Here is a 20,411-nt window from a genome sequence, read left to right as displayed (position 1 = left end):
GGACAGAGGTTTTCCATTGTTCTGAGCATGTAGCTCACGATCAGCTTCCCGATGTTTTAGGTGGAAAGACGAAACTCAGTGCGTCAAAGAGTATATGATTGTATTTATTTTTGACATACAAGTTATATTTATAGTAAGATTAAACCCCCCAGTAAACATTGATTGTTGGGGCAACATTGGCAAGAAGTTGGCCGCAACATTGGCAAGATGCAGACGCCAACGCTGGCAAGATGTTTTATGCACCATTTGGATGCATCTGGCCAGCGTTGGCGTCTGCATCTTGCCGCTGTTGGCTTCTGCATCTTGCCAACATTGGATTATGCATCTTGCCAACGCTGGCATTTGCATCTTGCCAACGTTGGCTTCTGCATCTTGCCAACGTTGGCAAAATGTTTTATGCACCATTTGGATGCATCTGGCCAGCGTTGGCGTCTGCATCTTGCCAACGCTGGCTTCTGCATCTTGCCAACGTTGGCTTCTGCATCTTGCCAACATTGGCTTCTGCATCTTGCCAACATTGGCAAAATGTTTTATGCACCATTTGGATGCATCTGACCAGCGTTGGCGTCTGCATCTTGCCACCGTTGGCGTCTGCATTTAGCCAACGTCGACTTCTGCATCTAGCCAACGTTGGCTTCTGTATCTTGCCAACGTTGGCAAAATGTTTTATGCACCATTTTGCTTCATCTTGCCAACGTTGGCATCTGTGTCTGGCCAACGTTGGCAAGATGGCTTGTGCACCATTTTGCTTCATCTGGCGCCTAAATTCTGGTTGACTTTTATGCACCATGATGCTGCTTCTGACCTATTGACTATTGTGATGCCCGCGCTTTGACCAAGGTTGGACATGCGAAGCAAGCTGGTGCATAAAACATCTGAATAGCATTGGCATCTACATTTGCCAAACGTCTCTGTACCTAAACCTCGCTCATCACCAAAAGTTTATTGTTGAACCTAGCTAATCCTTGGGCGAAAGAACAGCAGCAACACGGATTTATAAGCAACACTACTCCCTTTGTGACAAAGCAAAGTAACAGCCGAGCTTCGTATATTTTCACATTTATTAGAAACAAGCCACATCAAATCGTATTGATAGATGGAGATTCATTGCACATCAGCAGCTTTTTCTTGTGTATCTTTATCATTCTGAATTCCTGCAAATGAAACAAAAATATTTAATTCAAGAGGGCTGTTTGGCAACAGTGTAGGATTTTGATCAGTTGTCGTCCAGGATAATACGAAGTTAATTGACAATCTGCATTATCAATGTAATATTCCTCTCTCCAACGTGCGTGACAAAAAACTTATCATTTGATTCTGCGCCACGCAGAGCAATAATCAAGTTCCAATACATTCTAATTGCGTGTACAGTAGTTATTCAACAACTAAAGCAGTGGTTCCCAACCTTTTTGACCTTGCGGCACCCTATCAAAGAGATAAATAGTTTGCGGCACCCTGGCAAAACTGGATCAATTCTATGAGGTTTCTGTATTTCAAATAATTGTATGAAATCACACAGAATGAGATGCGCGTAAATAAATGTTATTCAAAAGTCAGTGTGAAATTTGGGCTTGACTTCTTGCACAAAGTCCCTTAATATCTGGGAGCACCTTCGATAAAGCCACTCTCATTTCTTCCTCGACTATGAGCAGTCATTCTCGTTTTTTAGTTTGTTGTGAAAAATCCACTCTCGCATAAGTAGGCTATGACGTAAAAAACTGCAGCAAAAGCACAATAGCTTTCTTTCCAACGCAAGGACATTCATTTTGAATTTTTATCCAGAAGTCGTGGAGAGGCATCTGCTTGTGCATAAGCTTAAAATTTCTATCGTTACGGATGTCAATTAATTCTTCTTATGGTTCAACAAAGCAAACTCTCTACCAAAGCTTTATAATTCTTCTTTAAGATTCAAAACAATATGAGAGTCCAGTAAAACTGGATTTCTCGAATTCTTCGCAAAATAAAATCATGAAACCTGGCAATAATGATGCGTTTCAAATGTTTTTATGGAAAGAACAGCAACGAGTTAAAATCTCTTTCGCGCTGTTTTTCCTGGGCGAGAAAACAAAGGCTTACCGCGGATTATCTAGCCTACTTACCGCCAGCGACTTCCCCACCAAGCGACCCTCCAGAAAGGAGCTGGGAATAACTGGGGGAGGTGCGCAACTTCATACGCACTGAAACTAGGTTAGAAATAAATAAATTTTGCACTTAACGGGTTAAAGTTAAAATAAAGAATGGGCCGCAGTATTGCAATATCTCAATATCTCGCGGCACCCTTGAGCATTGTAATTGGCACCCCAGGGTGCCGCGGCACCCCGGTTGGGAACCACTGAACTAAAGCAACACATTCGCTGTTGTCTTTCAAACATATAACAAGCTCACCAAAAGTTAGTTTTTGCCCTTTTCGGCCACCAATTGCCTGTCCTTGCAATTTCGAAATCACTTTGAAACTCTTCATCAATTTGCTGCAGGGCAGCAGCTTTGTCGTGCGCCATCACCATGTCTAATCATGAAAGTAAAAAAAGAAGTGTTAAATCAGTATATAAATGCCGACATAGCCTACTAACCACCATGTTCGTTGTTCACATCAATGCGAGTACACCACTAAAACATTTTCATACATTACTCAATACTCTTCACAATTACATCATACATTAATCAAAAGAGCAAAATGGCATAGTTATGACATAATCATTTAGTCGTAGTAGAAACATTTATCCGTACTCACCAAGAACAACTTTTTTCAGATTCTTTTTTAAACAATCAAACGAGTGCTTAGACTTCACGATGTTTTTTTCTTTTCTTTCTTTGTTCTCGACATGACTTGAACTGTGTTGTGTTCGATAATAATAGTTGACATAAGTTCACTGATACAATCGCTTGCATTTTTGCCAACAACTTGACTTAAATTTGCGACCTGCAAAATGTAAATCGAATGTAATGACAGGGGTTTCATCCATCATATTAAAAAGCTTCAGCACTTGTTACAGACATTTTCGACTGTTACAAATGACAACCAACGTTTAAAGTTTATTTTGGGATTCCAGTCGTCTGTTGTGTTGCGTATGTAGGTCGCAGTGTAGGCTACTGTAGTCTATATGTTGTCGCAATGGGCGCAAAATAAAACATATTAATATTATTATTATTCAGCTGACTGCAATGAAAGCTACATTTGCAAATACTCTACAACCAGGCGCGGATTTATGGGGGGGGCCCAGGGGGCCCGGGCCCCCCCCGAAATTTTGTGAGAAATTGTTGAAATTGTATGTTTCCGCATCAAATGGTTTGATATGCTTCTAAACAGCCAATATTAGTCCCACGGGGACTTAACTTATCCCGGGGGGAAATAATTTTTTGTTATTATTATGGTTGAAATTATCCATCGATCAGACTCCGTTATTTTCTTCTGATTTCCAAATTTTCTGGCCCCCCCCGAAAAAAACGCCTAGATCCGCGCCTGTCTACAACCATCACAAACCTATCCACACGACATAAAAATACGAACACATTCAAGCAGTCAGGCAAACACCGCCGGAGCAGCAAAATCAAAGATTGAGTAAAACCCTACACATGTTGTGGGGCATCACAAGCTCTGCTACTTTGCTGATATGTTCTTAGCACTCATCTAAGAGCACTGGCACTAAATTTGTCACGAGAATATTTCATATGAAAGTTTTCCATTGGTCATTGAGTTTTATAACTTTCTTTAAACTGAGTAAACGTAGCCTAGTGACAAAAACGACTTTACACAATTATTTCAGGTTCAATGAATAAAAGACATTCACTTACCAGGTTTTCATAAACATTGTAGTAAGTCATTCCTATAGTTTCATTTTGATCATTTCTAAAACTCCTTTCGGCCGTAATATTTCAATTGAATTCGATTTTTTTATATTTTCGATGCAAGAAGCGAAAATTTCTCTTAGCGCTGTTCACATAAACATTGTGCTTTCGGCTCTCCACGTAATTGTGTATTGCGCACAACCGCCATGCTTGAACAGTCGAAGTGAATCGAGTGACGTCATAATCCCTTTAGCAAAGGATTAAGTCATGGCCTTTGTCTTCCTTCATAAAAAAAAACAAGTTCTTCTTCTAAATTGCGTCTCCTCACGTTGATATAACACATCGCCGCATTCTAAAGCTTTGTTGCCTATTTCACTTCAACGCGTCATATTGCCCAGTCAAAGTTTAAGTAGTGACGTCATAATGGAGTTTTCACAACAATTATTGTGCCTGCAGTATTGTTCTATGCACCGCGGGAGAAGAAAAAACGATTTGCCGGATCGTTGAAAGTAAAAGTAGCGATCGTTTTGTGAAATCTCGCTTCAAGAAATTGAGGAGAGATTTCGACGCAACATGACTGCTCCTGACAAAATATTAAAACACATTATAGTATTGTTAAACGTGAAAGTTAATAAAGCTGTTGTTGACTCCAGGAAAAAAAATGAAGACCTGGCACCTTGAATTTGCAACCACGTTTTTATTTTTATTATTTGTTAGCTGTTGCTAACAATATATTGGTGGCGCCAAAGCGTAAACTTCCTGGAAGTGCCCTCTGAATCACAAGACATCTCTTGCACTAAATTATCTGAAGCAATTGAATATGAACAAACGATTTATATCATAATGTTGTTGGTGCCAGAATATGCTGGAGAAACTATGTTTTTCTACTAAACCACATGAAAGAGTCATTTAGGCTATTGGTATTTTTAAATTATAAAACAAGTGCTGAAATGAAGTGCTAACACATCAAGCATATAATAACCAACCTTACAATTGTTTATTTTGTGGAAACGTGTAGGCTAATGGAAACTTTAAACTGTTTCGGCATCAAGCACGTTATCACGCTCGCGTTTTGTTGCTCCTACCATTTTCAAGATCTCTGCTTCGTTTGACATAAACCAACTAAAACGCTGGTCCTAAATATTCATAGTACCGGTAAGTTATATTTGTACGGTATCATAAAAAGAATAACAGCATTGATAGCCTATTATTACAATCATAGCAAAATGATGGTATACATTTGCTTAATTTGAAAGAAAACACTGAAATTGTTATGAATTGGCACAACGTTGGCAATGCTTCTGACCGAGGTTGGCCAATCACACAACAGTGTTTTGCAGCAATACCACATGAAAAAGGTTTGTGTTAGTATTTTTCAAGTTTAAAACAAATAAACCTGAAATAAAATCTTTGAGACCTTTTTGAACGCTTAATAAGAAGTATTGAAATTGTTGGCGTATTGTTGGCAATGTTGGACGAAATTGCCGACCTTGTGCCCTCACATCCAGCATATAGCCAACGTTGCAATTGTTTATTTTGTAGAAACGTGTAGGCTAATGGAAACTTTAAACTGTTTCGGTATCAAGCACGTTATCGCGTTCGCGTTTTGTTGCTCCTACCTTTTTCTAGACCTCTGCTCAGTTTGGCATAAACAAACTGAAATGAAACTACTTTGTTGGCAAAGCATTGGCTACTCTTCTGACCAACGCTGGTCTTAAATATTCATAATATAGCCTACTTGTACGGTATCAGAAAATAATAACAGCATTGATCGCCTACTATTAAAATTTAAAATTGTAGCAAAATGATGGCATACATTTGCATAATTTGAAAGAAAACACTGAAATTGTTATGAATTGGCACAACGTTGGCAATGCTTCTGACCGATGTTAGCCAATCACACAACTGTGTTTTGCAGCAATACCACGTGAAAAGAGGTTTGTGTTAGTATTTTTCAAGTTTAAAACAAATAAACCTGAAATAAAATCTTTGAGACCTTTTTGAACGCTTAATAAGAAGTATTGAAATTGTTGGCATATTGTTGGCAATGTTGGACAAAATTGCCGACCTTGTGCCCTCACATCCAGCATATAGCCAACGTTGCAATTGTTTATTTTGTGGAAACGTGTAGGCTAATGGAAACTTTAAACTGTTTCGGTCAAGCACGTTATCTCGTTCGCGTTTTGTTGCTCCTACCTTTTTCTAGATCTCTGCTCAGTTTGACATAAACAAACTGAAATGAAACTACTTTGTTGGCAAAGCATTGGCTACTCTTCTGACCAACGCTGGTCTTAAATATTCATAATATACTTGTACGGTATCAGAAAATAATAACAGCATTGATCGCCTATTATTAAAATTTAAAATTGTAGCAAAATGATGGCATACATTTGCATAATTTGAAAGAAAACGCCAAAATTGTTATGAATTGGCACAACGTTGGCAATGCTTCTGACCGATGTTAACCAATCACACAACTGTGTTTTGAAGCAATATCACATGAAAAGAGGTTTGTGTTAGTATTTTTCAAGTTTAAAACAAATAAACCTGAAATAAAATCTTTGAGACCTTTTTCAACGCTCAATAAGAAGTATTGAAATTGTTGGCGTATTGTTGGCAATGTTGGCAAAATGTTGGACGAAATTGCCGACCTTGTGCCAACATACCCAGCATATAGCCAATGCTGGCCCAGCAATCAATGTTTGCTGGGCCTTTTGCGACCCACCGTGGATAATCTCGCGATCCAAATGTGGGTCGCGACCCACTATTTGCGGTTCCCTGGTTTAGAAGCTCGCATATCGTAGACAATTGAGGCTAAAAGCGAATAGCAGAAATTGTTATATTGCAAAATGTGCAGTAGTTTACATGACCTTAAAAGGGCACCCGTCCCCTCTGCCCCCGCTTCCGGCGTCCCTGTAGATGTGCTATTGTTAATGTGAAAATTGTTCGTAGTCTATTTATTTATTTTGTTTTTGTAATGTTGACAATTTGAAGTTTGTTTTGTTTGTTGGTTTATATATTATGTTCTGCCACTTCCTATGTTTTGATTGCTTGCTTGGGGACAGGCAAAGAAGGAAGTGTTATCAAAAGGTCCATATTTTTGGATTTGGGAACCCCCCCTTCAAAATGTCTGGCTACGGGCCTGCGACCCCAGGGATTTTATCACCCGTGCCTCTGCCTCACTTTTGACCTCATATTTAGACCAATATTGCGCTGTTGGACAACCACATGATCGTGACCAATTAAGGAGGGACTATCGGTTCAATTTGTCGCTTTTACAGCAGTTTTGGAGTAAATGGATAGATTTTTATTTGCCAGGGTTTCCGGGCCGGAAAAAATGGTTAAAAATGGCCGAGAATTTGGAGCCTGGTCAACTTGTAGTGGTGTGTTCCCTCCAAGACATTGGTAAACGTGGAAAGTATCAACTTGGGAGGGTGCATGAGGTAGTCCCACAAATTAGGAAAGGGAAGCCTGTGGTCCGGAGAGCTAAAGTTGCCGTTTGCAACTATATAGGCTACGTTTACATGATAGGCGAAAAGAAAATAACCGAAATGAAATCTCAAAGCGGCGTGAAAAAGGTTTTGTTCACATGCCATCTCGTTGCGGCTGCTTTTGGTTTCGGGCGAAAGGAATACAGCCCCTACGCATGAGTGATTTTCGCGTCTGTAACTAGGCTACTGAGTACGCTGAAAATAAAGTTGGTTCTCCTACCCAAAAAAACATAGATTCTACAATAAAACATACAATTCCAAAGGGTACATTAACCAGTACTGAAACAGCTTAAGTGTTTTCAAAATTCTTTTGGGTCAATAGACTGACATCACATGTTCAGAGCAAATCTACTTGTGTTCTTCAAGAATGGACTAGCTTAATTTATTGGCTAATTCTTTGCTCGACCATCAGCACTCTTGATAACGCACCATGGCCGATCTTCATAGCAACTGTCCATACAAACCTTAAATATATCAGCTAAAGCTATTTGGGCTAATAAAGCTATAGCCCAGTGGTTCCCAACCTTTTTGTCTTGGTGACTCTCTTTAAAAATTTTTGTAGATACCGCGACCCCCACTTATATTCTTTCCTAAATCCAAGTATACTACTGTATTAACAAATAAGAGGCTTTTTTTATCAAAAAAAAAGCCTGGAGAGTTAAAAAACAGGCAGATTTTCAAAATCTGGCTTTAAAAAAGCCAAATTGGCAACCTTGATTTCAATTTACACTTTGACAGCGAATAGTCTTACACAGTATGCGTCCACTCTGATGTAATAAACGTGACTGTAGGACATACAGTCACGGTTATTACATCACAGTGGACGCATACTGATGCAATAATGTTGTGCTACAAGCAATCCGAATGAAATGGCTAGCGGACCGGTACCTCGTCTTACTTACATTCACTTTTGTTGTTGCATGAGCAACAGCTTCGCGACCCCCTATAAAATGCACTGCGACCCCCAGGTTGGGAACCACTACTATAGCCTAAATATATGTTGTTTATCTTTTTTGTAGCTTTTTCTTTTTTCTTTTCCCTTTATATCTTAAATTTTTCTGAAGGTGTTGCGACCGTGCCAATTTTTTTTTCAACTCAATAACTTACGTCGGTCACCAGTACGTTTTAACGTTTGCGTTTTGCCGCTTCTACCTTTTTCTCGACCTTTGCTATGTTGACGTGTATTGTTTTTGATATGATGATCAGAAATAAAAAACAACTGAACTGAACTGAACTCTTAACTGAACTGAACCAATAAGTTTTTGTGCTCAGTCTAAAAAAACAGCCAACATTCTAGACTAGTCCCAATTGAAAACCAATCAATCAATCAATCAATCAATCAATCAATCAATCAATGTTTTATTTGTCAGTAACAGGAACATAGGTACATGTTTGAAATATGCAATATACACAGTACAAAAGTTACACAAGTTCCCATACCGACAGGGAGACAACGAGACGACCATACGGTCTACTAGTCAATTGCCACCCTACGGAAATTACGATTTTGCCATTTAAAATAAGCTTACAAGAGAAAAATAATAATTGAAACGTTCCCGCGCTTCAACTACAGCATACGCACAAAAAAAAAACATATTGATGATAACGTAGGCCAAAACACAAAATTCCATGAAGCAAGCAGGGAATAATAAAGTTTCCGAAGCAACTGACAAGTTGGTTTCCATAATATATCACTTACGATGCACTGTAGCTTTGTAAAATTAACGTTTTGATCTCTTTTTTGAAACAATGAAATGATAAGTTTTTTAGCCTGCTTGGAACCTCTGACCAGAGCATTGGTCCCAATACCTGCATGGACTTCTTGCCAAATTCTGTGTTTGATCTGTTTATAAAATAATTGTTGCCTGTTTGATATCTTGTGTTATGCTGATGAATAGATGAAGCATTTGTAAATAAATCACAATACGTAGACGGATACTCATTCATATGAACTTTGTACATATGTTTTTTTATTTCAATGTTATGTATGTCTTTTAGTTTCAAGATGTTCATTTTGAAAAATAAAAAATTAGTGTGAGCATAGTAATTTTGTTTCGTAATTATTCTTATAACCTTTTTTTGTAATTTTATTAATGGATCCAGTGCACTGTCACAGGCCTTTCCCCAGCTTGAAATACAATATTGCAAATGACAGTAAATCAAAGCGTGATACACATCTTTTAAAGTGTTTGTGTTGACATAATTTCTGAGTTTAAGCAACGCCCATGAACCTTTTGCTACTTTTCCGCAAATTTTATTTATGTGATATTTCCATGTTAATTTGTTATCTATGTAAACGCCAAGGTATTTTATTTGATCTTTTTGTTGAATGCTTGTGTTACCAATGTTAATGTTAAAATTTTTTATGTGTTTTTTATTTGTTATTAGCATGTATTCAGTTTTTGAGAAATTTAATGATAATCTATTAAGCTTCAACCAGTTGTAAACTTTTGCATTTCGGCATTCACATTGTTCTGCAAATTTATTTCACATTTGTCGCTCATCGTAAGATTGGTGTCGTCAGCAAATAGTTTAACATTCATGTTTGTTGAATTTGGTAAGTCATTTATATACAGTAAGAAAAGAAGGGGTCCCAATGTCGATCCTTGGGGCACACCGCAGGTAACCTGTCTTGAGTTTGAAGAGATTCCATTGACGACCGTGTGCTGTAGACGATTGCTGATATAGCTTTTTAACAATTGTAATGGAAGGCCCCGAAAACCGTATGTTTGCAGTTTCTGTATGAGAATAGTGTGATCAACTGTGTCGAAGGCTTTAGCTAAATCAAGAAATACAGAGCAAGTTGTATCTTTATTATCTAGGTTAGTTAAGATGTTATCACAAACGTTTGACACAGCTAACGAAGTGGAATATTGTGGTCTAAATCCATACTGATGTGGTGTGATCAGGTCTTTTTTTGTTAGATAATTGTACATTTGTTCATACAGGCATTTTTCGAATATTTTGGTGAAGGGGGACAATAGTGATATGGGCCTATAGTTGGAACAATTTTTCCTGGAGCCACTTTTGAAGATTGGGGTAACTTGAACGACCTTTAGTACATCAGGATAAACACCTTTATCGATACACTCATTGAATAAGTTGGTGAGGAAAGGGGCGATTATTGGTGAGGATAGTTTGACAAATCTTATAGGTATTCCATCATGTCTTGTACTTTTAGAGACAGAAAGATTATTAAGATGTTTTAATACTTCTTCTTGATTGACAGGTTTTAGGAAAAAGGAGAATGGGACACTTTGCAATTTCAATAATGAGCCAGGAGACGGTAGAGGGATTTTAGATGCCATGGAAGGACCAATTTCTGTGAAATAATCATTAAAACAGTTACTTATTTGTGCAGGGTCAGATATTTTTTCATTGTCAGTGCTAATTATTTCTTCTGGTATGTGAGCTGTGTGCTTATGTTTGTACTTGATGATGTCATTTATGGTTTTCCATATTTTTCCAGTGTTGTGCTTGCTTTGCGTAATAAGAAAACTGTAATGCATTTTTTTTGCTTGCTCTTTGGTATGAGTAAGTACATTTCTGTAGGCCTACTTTTTGTATGTTGCTTGTGCAGAAGTGTTTGTTGGGTCTTTTATTTTTAAGTGATATAGTCTGTTTTTAGTTTTGATGGAGTTCAAAATTCCTTTTGTTAGCCATGGTTTGGTCTTGAGTTTTCTTTCTCTTCGAGACAACAATCGTAAAGGTGCATGCTTGTTTAAAGTGTCATTAAAAGTGTCGATGAAATGATTAAATTTGCTATGAACTGAATCATTCCTTTCTGTGTATTGGTTGGTCAAGCTATTTTCCAGATCACAAACGAATTCATCAGCAACAAAGTTTTTCATGTTCCTTACTTTTTGTGTATATTTTTCTTGTTTTGGTTTTACAGAGTTTATCACAACTACAATAGGAAAGTGGTCAGAAACATCGTGAATAAGAACATGGCATTGAATTTTATTTGATTGGTCGTTGCTGTATACATGATCGATTAAAGTTGAACTTGTGGAAGTTACACGGGTTGGGGATTGTACTAATTGATTGCAGCCTAAAGAGAGAAACGCATCACAGTGATTTTTTACAGCAGAATTTTTTGTCTTTGCTAACATATCAATATTAAAATCACCACAAATGTGATATTGTTTTTTGAAATTATTTAACGAATCAATGCACTCACAGAATTTGGTTTGAAACTCAATTAACTTATTTTTGGGATGCCTGTATACTACACCAACTGTGCACTGTCTATTGTTTGATAAAGTAATATCCACCCAGAGATCTTCACATTCCTGTAAGTTTAGACTTAAATTATTAATTTGATTATACTTTATTGAACTGCTTACGTATAGCCCGACACCACCTGCTTGTATTTTAGCATCAGTTTGTTTGTTATTAAAGTGGACAAAATTATAGCCTTGCAAGCTAACAAAATGCAATCGATTTTCATTCAGCCAGGTTTCTGACACAGCAATAAGGTCCGGTGCTTCTTGCATTTCGACAAGCAGTGATTCTAATTTTTCAAAGTTGCCAACTAGGCTTCTCATGTTTACATGTAAAATCGATAGCTGGTTCCTATTAATATTGTTAGTTAAAGAGAAGGGGTTTTTTGAATAAAAATTTTTACAATCCGCAGACATTGCCACAAACAAAGTATGACCAACAGATGAATACAAAACCAATAACGCAGGACACGAAAGATTACAAAATGACTTTACAACAAAACAGATTAAAAGCAAAATCACCAACACCTGCATTTATAACTTGTAGTCAGGATAATCAAAGAATTCACTTATGTGTGACGAAATAGGACGGTGACCAACAAGCACCGAAAAAGAACAAATAACAAGTCTGGTTTAAGTGGTGTGAGAAACACTTTAGAAAATAAACAAAACACTATTATTGCGTTATGAAATATTTAATTTAGCAAGGATTTTGGAAATTGACTAAGTAATAATTTTAATTTGAAACTAGGAACTAAATTAAATTACGGTACTTTAGTTGATGAGAGGTAACTCAGGGCAAAATTCCGTCAAGCAGTGATATAGAATCAAATGAATACATATATTGATTTCCATTAAGGATATGCTAGGGGATCTCCTGACTAAGAAGCAGCGGGCCAGCGATTCTCCATCAAGTATCAATTAATCATTCTTTATTACAAAATACATGGAAAATCAGCAGAGCCCTATTGGCATATGCATTTCGCTCTAACTTTAGAGCATCTTTAGTGCCTAAAAAGCAAACATAAGAAAGCAAAACCTAAAAACTGTCACTAAATAAATAAATAAATGAATCTGCAGTAGCCTAAGATACTGACCAAGACTAACTGCCAAAACTAACTGGTAGAATACTGCGTAAATATTAACTGGCTGCGTAAAATATTTATAGGCAAATTTAAACTATATTTAAACTAAACTACACGAACCTAACTACTATGACAAAATAATGATGACAATGCACAAAAACAAACCAAGGTTGATGAGAGTCGAATGGCTAAAGCAATACGTACAAAATGAAACTGTGTGAAGATAGCATGTCAAAATAAAACTAAGTGATAGAACATAGCAAAATCAATGGGTCCATGACCTAAGTGTTAAGTGCAAATCAATAAGATAGCGCAGCGATAAATTCACAATAAAATGAAGCTGGAAAAGCAGGACCAGCGATCAAAAACCTCTACTTAACAAGAGGCAAAATCATTCTCCTAATGTTAATCGAAGATTTGATTAGTGATGCCCATTTATCTTCGCACATGTCCAAATCTGCAACGGGTGGCTTTTCAACAAATGTTACTGTGAAACAGTCTGCAATAGATGGTTTTGTGTTTATGTACAAAGAGTGGCAGGAGGCGTAATGTTTGAGTAATGCCGCCTTATCACCCCCCGGACTGGTGTCAAAAGTGTTCCATGCAGACCTATGGCCGGACCACCTGGTAGAAAAGCGATTGGAGGTTTGGCCAACATATTGTTCCGAGCAGAGTTTGCAGGAGGCAACATATATCCCGTAATCACTACAATTAAGGTCTTGCCGAAGTTTGATTACACTATCCCTAGATTGTATTACCCGGGTCCAAGGAACCATATTTTTATTATGGTTCCGGAAATTACCGCACAAAGCACAATGTCCACATGGTTTAGAACAGCTGAGTGTGTTTTGAAGATTGTCCGAAAGTGCAATTGAACGGTAGTTGGTCAGGGTGTTGCCAAGAGGGAGAGGTCTTTTATAAACAATGCATGCTGTCGGTTGTAGGGCTTTTTCTTTGGCAGTAAGTTTCATGGTAGTGGAAAATGAAGAAGCCCAAATTGTGCGTTTATTGGTAGTTTTGTGATTCTTGGGGCCAAACCGTTCCTTCCAATTTTTTGCTAATGTAGTAATGCGTTCTACCATGTCCTGTTTAAAACCAGAAAAATTACATTTATTCTGTAGTCTTCGTAAAGAGTTGAAAAAATCTTCATCCAGCTCGTTGAGACGTCTTAAACGTACACATTCACTAAAAACAATAGACTGGAAAATATGTGGGGGGTGAAAAGAAGAGCCGTGGAGGAAGGGTCTGTGTTTTGCTGTGGGCTTTTGGAAGTCTCTCGTGGTAAATCCTATTAGGTCAGATTGATCCGTAACATGAAGCACATCTAGGAATTCAACCTCTTTTACTACTTTTACTACTTAAAAAGTACCTACTTTTTACTGCTGCTTGTACGGACAGCTTTAGTAAGATATCGTATCAAATTGTTGCAATATTTTCTGTATTTGGCAATACTACGAAGAAAAAAAAGAAAAGAAAAAGAATAAAGCAAGGATATGAAGGTTTTGGACATTTAGTGACTTTTATTTTTTTATTTATTTAACATGTAAATTTGCGTTTTTTTTTTTTTTTTTGGGCTAGTTGTGCTAATAGTAATCTTCTGTAATTATTTCGTTTCGATCCAGTTGTGCTGATGAATCCTATAGGAAGAAAACCGGTTCCACAACATAAATTATATTAAAAAAAATTTGAAATACTATTGTGAGTGTTTACTTGGTCAAATGGTTTAAGGTTTAGACTTGAAAAAAAACTATTGATTTATTTTCTTAATGATTGCTTTCTGTATTAGGTTGATCGCCCATTTGAGGAAGTGTCATAGTACCTGATCACCTTTACCAGTTAGTTTTTCTCACTTCTAATCAAATCTTCGATTAACATTAGGAGAATGATTTTGCCTCTTGTTAAGTAGAGGTTTTTGATCGCTGGTCCTGCTTTTCCAGCTTCATTTTATTGTGAATCTATCGCTGCGCTATCTTATTGATTTGCACTTAACACTTAGGTCATGGACCCATTGATTTTGCTATGTTCTATCACTTAGTTTTATTTTGACATGCTATCTTCACACAGTTTCATTTTGTACGTATTGCTTTAGCCATTCGACTCTCATCAACCTTGGTTTGTTTTTGTGCATTGTCATCATTATTTTGTCATAGTAGTTAGGTTCGTGTAGTTTAGTTTAAATATAGTTTAAATTTGCCTATAAATATTTTACGCAGCCAGTTAATATTTACGCAGTATTCTACCAGTTAGTTTTGGCAGTTAGTCTTGGTCAGTATCTTAGGCTACTGCAGATTCATTTATTTATTTATTTAGTGACAGTTTTTAGGTTTTGCTTTCTTATGTTTGCTTTTTAGGCACTAAAGATGCTCTAAAGTTAGAGCGAAATGCATATGCCAATAGGGCTCTGCTGATTTTCCATGTATTTTGTTCTTCTTCTTCGTCGTATGAGCTGTTCTTCGGACTATATGTTTGGGCATGATGTCATCAGCCACTCGACAGTCTCGTCATCCAGGGCCTTCAGTCCAAGCGTTCCATGTGGTGGTTGATGGATTGGGCAGTCATGGACGACATGGTCTACTGTCTGGTCTGTGGCGCCACACTCGCATCCCGGTGAGGGAGCCAGGCCCCATCTGCACATGTCTGAACGAAAGCGACCGACGCCGGTTCGTAGGCGGTTAAGCCGGACCCACGCGAGTCTTGCGAGGGACATTCCCGGAGGGTGGGGATCGACGTCGGGTAGGAAATCACGGAGTCGGGAGGTGTTGTTTTGCCACTCCATGTTCCATGTGTAGTCAGGGCCGGGTTTAGCTGATGGGGGGCCCGGGGCACTTTTAGATTGGGGGGCCCCCGTGCAAGAAAATTTTTCGCGCCTACGGCGCGTATAAACCATCTCTACGTCTACAGTAGCATCAGTCCACTACTGCACAGTATTTTGCAGAAACTTTAAAGGTCAAAAGGAATAAAATAACACAAAATCACATTTTTTTCCACATAGGGGGGCCCTTCAAAAGTCGGGGGGCCCGGGGCAACTGCCCCCTCTGCCCCCCCCTAAATCCGGGCCTGCTCTTATGTCAGACGTAGTGAACAATGTTGCTAGGAACAGCATCTATACAACGCTAGATTTAAAAAGTGCGTACCACCAGGTAGAAGTTCCTCTGCAAGATCGAAATTACACTGCTTTCGAAGCCGATGGAAGCTTGTGGCAATAGAAGAGAACGCCGTTTGGTCTAACGAATGCAGTACCTGGTTTTCAACGGATAATGGACAACATTATCAAAGACTACGAGTGCAAAGGTACGTACGCTTATCTTGACAATATTACCATTTGCGGGAAAACCCAAGAAGAGCACGATCAAAATTTCTTGCAGTAGCTCGAGAATGCAATCTAACTTTCAATGAAGCAAAAAAGTAGGCTACTTATTCGGCAGATACAATCGACTTGCTTGGATATAGAATCTCTAAAGGTACTTTAAGTCCAAACCCCGAAAGAGTGGAATCTTTACTAAAAATCCCGCCTCCAGAAAGTAGTAAACAACAGCAGAGGATTGTCGGTTTATTTGCGTATTATGCGAAATGGATATCGCGTTATTCTGACAAGATTCAGCCTCTAATTAGAAACACTACCTTTCCTCTGAATGATGCAGCCCTAAACTCTTTCGCGACGTTGAAAGCTGAATTGGCTCAAGTTACGCTTGGGTGATAAATGAAGAAATTTCATTTACAGTAGAAACTGACGCATCTGACATTGCCATTTCAGCCACTTTAAATCAGAACGGGCGACCAGTTGCTTTTTTTTCCAGGACACTCAACAAAAGTGAAAAAGTTCACTCAAGCATAGAGAAAGAAGCGACGGCAATTATCGAAGTCATGTAACAAAAGTGGCTAAGCTAACATTCTGTATACATAGATAGAGCACTACTGTTGTTTCTCCAAAAGGGTTTCTTTATTGATTACACAGCATACAAGTCGATGTCATCAGATGGCCGAGACAAGGACGTGCTATCCCAAGTTGTGTCAATTTGAAAAGGAGCGAATATTGCCATGCTAGTGTGTTTTATCACCAAAATATTCATACGCCGGTGCTGCCAGGCGCATTGGAAATGAATTAATAAAACTTGAAACAGTTGAATTATGCTAATAATATTAAAACTTGAAAGTAGGCTAAACAGTAGAATTATGATAACGTTGGACTGCACCGCAGAATAATGGCTGGTGACGAATATAAGACAGCAGTCGGTACATACGTTGGCCCCAGTCAAAACGACGTTGAAACGTAGATGAAACGTCGTGAATGACGAATAATTAGGTTATGATGTAGTGAGTGAAAGTGAATGCTGGGGCGCAACTGTAAAATCAGCCATGAGAGAAAAATATTTACAAGCGTTTTTAGAGAAAAAAGTAAGCATGTATACAAACAGGTAAGCGTCCATGGCTGTCCATGTCCTGCCTCCGAAGAGATAGGACCTGACACCCATGGAAGCAAACCAGAATGGTAAAAAAAAAAAAAAATGTAGCCTAACGGTGTGCGCGCGGTTGTGCGAGAAGGATGTTCTAAAGTCATACTATTATTTCGAGTATTTTGATGGAGGACGAGACGACAGCAGTTGATTTGGAAGTTCGGTGATGTATATGATGAGCACGACAGCAGCTGAGTTGTGAGTCCGTTGATATAAGACGAATATGACAGGAAAGAGGCCAGCTTGTATAGTTGCAAGCTGTGTGACATGCAGCCATTGCATGTCGAAAGTGGCGCAAAATAGCGGCACTGGTTGGGTTGACGTCGCGGTGTGCTTCTGACGCAGAGAAGGCTTGAATGATGAACGATGCAGCAATTGCACGTCCAAGGTGTGTCGCAGGAAGTTGCGGCAGACATGGGATTTACCATGTTGGAGTTGCGTCGCCGGCTGTGAATAGCCGTAAAGGAGGTCATCTCAGTGGTTGAGGCATTTGATGAGGGACTGTTCAACTCAGTGCAAGTCGTGAAGAACATGGGGTGCTGTGGTGCCATGTTGAAGTGGTCTCATCAGTGAGCTTGTCGTGTCATCATCGTGGTGCTGTATTGAAGTTCCCTGAAGTCTCTCATCAACCCCTCGCAGCAACCGTGTTGATAGGCAGGTCTGAAACAAAATTGATAACCAGTGCCGCTTTTTGCGCCACTTTCGACATGCAATGTCTGCATGTCACACAGCTTGCAACTATACAAGCTGGCCTCTTTCGTGTCATATTCGGCACACATCAACGGACTCACAACTCAACAGCTGTTGTGCTCGTCATCCATCTATGGACTACTAACTGAACTGCTTATCACCTGCTGTCGTGCTCATCATACATCATCAAACTTTCACATCAACTGCTGTCTCGTCCTCATCAAAATACTCGAACTAATAGTATGACTTTAGAACATCCTGTCTCGCGCACCGTTAGGCTACATACATTTTTTTTTACTTTTCTGGTTTGCTTCCATGGGTGTCAGGTCCTATCTCTTCGGAGGCAGGACATGGACAGCCATGGACGCTTACCTGTTTGTATATAAGGCACCTGCAGCTAATAAGGCCCGGCCAGTAATAAGGCCCACCCCCTGGATCTCCGTTGTTACAAATCTTTTAAACAAAATTGGAAGCTCTGATTGGTGCTATGGTGAATTGAGACTAACTGGTAAAGTTTCACAGCCTAAAGTTGAGAACTTTTTGAGTTACGGAAAGTTGAAGTTTGGGGGGGCTGAAATTGAGTGGTTTTATTAATTTTCACATATTTTAGACTGTTCTGCAGTTAACAAACGGCTTTGACTTCCGTTTATTTGCATTTTATGTGAAAGATATGTGCATGCTGATGCAGTAAAACCAATAAATTTGAACTTTTTTTCTAATTAAAGCAAGACTGATGATGATGATCAGACTAGGCTAATTTTGGTAATGAGGCCCATGGGCCCATGGGGTAACGTTGTGCACCCCTGGTTAAGAAAGTGAGGGTTAAAGACTTGAGTGACCTAAACAATTCTTGTTACACCATTAATCCAATTTGTTAATGCAATGGAAATATCATAATTTCAGAATTAAAATACTTTAGTATCCCTACCATATCTAAAAACACCATGCCGCTTTTTAAAAAATGGAGCATGGGGCACTGGTACCAGGGTGTACCAGGGACTGTAAAATCAGGAGGTCATTGTTGGGAGCACAGGCTGCGAGAGGAGTTGTCATCCAGGCTTTGAGATAAACCCAAATGGTAAAGATGGTTATATCTCGTAACACCTTTCTGTTCTTTGGTAATGACCTTAAACTAGCTTCTGAATAGCCACACCTTTATGTTATAGATAACTTTCAGCATCCAACGGGCTTAGTGCGCCGATCCCGGAGCCCTGAACTTAACTTCGTTGGCAGGAACTCCACCAAAAAAATCATAGACAATTTCAGCATTTCTAGGTAGGCCTAATCATTTCTTGGGTGGTTTTGGCTAGCTGACTCTCAATCAAACTCAGGATATCATCCTTGACGTCAGAAAGGGATTCACTGACATATTCAATATTCATCCGTGGATGCATCTTTAAAGTTTTCTAGATCTAGAAATTCCCAATGAGCGTGGAATTGTTTGAAAAGTAAGAGGGTCCCATGTCTGGTCCAGAAGAGGGTTCCATGCAGGTCATGAACACTGTTCCAATTACAATTTCCATAATGTGGTGACGACAGGCAAGAAACAGAAGATCGGTACCAAGTTCTTGTTCAATTAGAACACGTGCCCCCCCAAGTCTACCTGTGTTAGCATTGTGTCAAAACACAATGCTCGAACACTCTTATCAATACCCCATTCTTTTAAGGCATTGATGACGATATCTGCTTGTGCTTGCCCAGTTAAAGGTGTGGCTGTTCAGAAGCCAGTTTAAGCTCACTAGCAAAGAACAGAAAGGGTTACCGTATAAGATATAACTTTCTTTACCATTCGGGTTTATCTCAAAGCCTGGATGACAGCTCCTCTCTCAGCCTGTTATGCAACAATGACCTCCTGCTCTTGCAGTCCCTGGGATTTTGTACAAACACATTAACCCAGCCATTTCTAAGGTCAGTGAAGCTCGTTGGCCACCTGTGGTATTTATCAGAAAAGTTGATTGGACTGGCCTTGTTTGACAAGAACGCGCCTGCAGCAGTGAAACGAAAAATGGCTCTCGCATTGGCAAACGATGGACATGCGGATCCTCCGAAGCGAATTCATGTAAATTTTAAAAAATTCTAGGAAGTTGTATGGTCGACTTTGTCACACAAAGATCCCAAATGCTTTTTGAGAGACTTGAAATTTGGAAAGTGCGAGAAGATTTCTAAGCAGCGTGTGATATTATGCAGGCCATAAAAGTTGTCAACGACCAGTCGACCACGCAGAACGAGGAGTAGCTCTAATTCAGGAGTTCAGTGGCCTACTAACATGGCTATCAATTGTTTGGCACTTGACTTTGTATGTGCAAATGTGCTTTGTGCTGTGCATCACATACATCAATTGCAACATATCAAATGTATAAAACTTCACATTAAGTGTTTTTGTATTCATTTTGTAAAAATTTTAAAATCGCAATTTTCCAAAAGTACATGTTTACCATTGTTTGACTTTACCAAGTTATAGTACTCTCCAACCTGATGAAAATGAACCCAAACAGATGTATGTTTGCTTTAAGGGTTTACGAAATACAGGTATTTAAAGTTTGACCATTTCGTCAAATACCCTCAAATTTCGAAAGCCTTGAGCTACCCCTAAACATTAATATTTTTCAAAAATATTTTACACAAGGTGTTTTTATAGTAAATGGAAAGTTTTGAAAGGGTGAGACTTTAAAATTTCAAAAT

General features: G+C 38.8%; 1 long non-coding RNA gene across 1 annotated transcript; it reads right to left on the bottom strand.

Annotated features, from left to right (window-relative positions):
• Positions 1 to 924: 924 nt before the first annotated feature.
• LOC145780365 (uncharacterized) lies at positions 925 to 3,903 on the bottom strand. The gene is made up of 4 exons (XR_014290613.1): positions 3,793 to 3,903; positions 2,732 to 2,920; positions 2,386 to 2,506; positions 925 to 1,154 (listed from the first exon to the last, which is right to left on the bottom strand). It is a non-coding gene; the product is annotated as an uncharacterized LOC145780365 (long non-coding RNA).
• Positions 3,904 to 20,411: the final 16,508 nt, after the last annotated feature.

The sequence above is a fragment of the Aplidium turbinatum genome, chromosome 11, assembly GCF_918807975.1.
Source record: "Aplidium turbinatum chromosome 11, kaAplTurb1.1, whole genome shotgun sequence".
Lineage (NCBI taxonomy): Eukaryota > Metazoa > Chordata > Ascidiacea > Aplousobranchia > Polyclinidae > Aplidium > Aplidium turbinatum.
The sequence above is the reverse complement of the archived record's forward strand: the minus strand, read 5'-3'. Positions and strand labels throughout refer to the sequence as shown.